Raw genomic sequence first — 263 nt, 5'->3', positions numbered from 1 at the left:
TCCTAAAAATGATTGTAATTTCTTTTTTGTATCTAATTCTTCTTTCGAATTTATTATTTTTTGTACTATATGTTGTTGCATTTTTACTCCACTTTTATCTATTTGTATTCCTAAGAATTCTATCTGGTTTTTCATAATTTCAGCTTTCTTTTTGCTTAGACTTATTCCCGATTTTTCTATTATATCTGTAAACTGTTCTAATAATTTTAAATGTTCTTCTTTGATTTTTGTATATAATAATATATCATCTATGTATACTATAC

This window comes from Capsicum annuum, chromosome 10 (assembly GCF_002878395.1).
Source record: "Capsicum annuum cultivar UCD-10X-F1 chromosome 10, UCD10Xv1.1, whole genome shotgun sequence".
NCBI lineage: Eukaryota > Viridiplantae > Streptophyta > Magnoliopsida > Solanales > Solanaceae > Capsicum > Capsicum annuum.
Note: the sequence above shows the minus strand (reverse complement) of the source record.